Source organism: Gadus macrocephalus, chromosome 12 (genome assembly GCF_031168955.1).
Source record: "Gadus macrocephalus chromosome 12, ASM3116895v1".
In the NCBI taxonomy this organism is placed as follows: Eukaryota; Metazoa; Chordata; class Actinopteri; order Gadiformes; family Gadidae; genus Gadus; species Gadus macrocephalus.
Window position 1 is genome coordinate 17,734,435 of NC_082393.1, and position 717 is coordinate 17,735,151.

The 717-nt window shown below is 40.3% G+C and overlaps 1 long non-coding RNA gene across 1 annotated transcript; it reads right to left on the reverse strand.

Annotated features, from left to right (window-relative positions):
* Positions 1 to 502, reverse strand: LOC132469547 (uncharacterized). Its single transcript, XR_009528437.1, has 2 exons — positions 350 to 502; positions 1 to 266 (listed from the first exon to the last, which is right to left on the reverse strand). It is a non-coding gene; the product is annotated as an uncharacterized LOC132469547 (long non-coding RNA).
* Between the last annotated feature and the right edge of the window lie 215 nt (positions 503 to 717).

The window sequence follows — 717 nt, forward strand, 5'->3', positions numbered from 1 at the left end:
CCTTTAACTTATGTTCCAAAATGTGGATCTCCAAAGCATCCTTTTGCATCTTTTGCCTAAGGTGGTCCATTTCCAAGTCTGCTTTGTGTATTTGCTTTTCTAGATAGATTTTATATAAGTCTTTGACTGGAAGCTATAGGAATGCAAAAGATGAGATTGGATTTCACAGTGCCAAGTAGAGCGTTTCATTATAATTCCAGGGAGAATCTTACAGAGGTAAGCTGTGATTTAGAAGTGGATGGCCTCTCATTGGATTCGATTTCATCCTGTTTGAGAGAAAGAAGATGTCAGTTTTAAATTGTACAACGCTATCATCAACTTTTAGAGGTTATTTTTAAAAGGTGTTAACCTCAATAGGCCTTTCCTCTTCCCTTTCGAATGCCGCAGACAATGTTTCTCCATCATCTTCCTGTAATGACATTAACGGTTGTGTTCAGCAATTACCAAGACATTATTAATAATCTGTGGAAGGTGAAGAATTGTTACAATTGCATGGAGGTTGGTGAGGAGCTCCCCCCAGGGATGCCCTCAGCCACAGGACCCATACTCTGTTGGCTGAGGGCCATCTCCTCAGCCTCTGTGAGGGCTGCAGAGGTGGACCCCCTCCAGTCTGCCGGGCCTCTGCTTTTTTTCAATTTGCTAACATGGAGGAAAATGTTACCCTAATATTCAGTAAGTGCTATTTTGAAGACATATATATATATATATATATATATA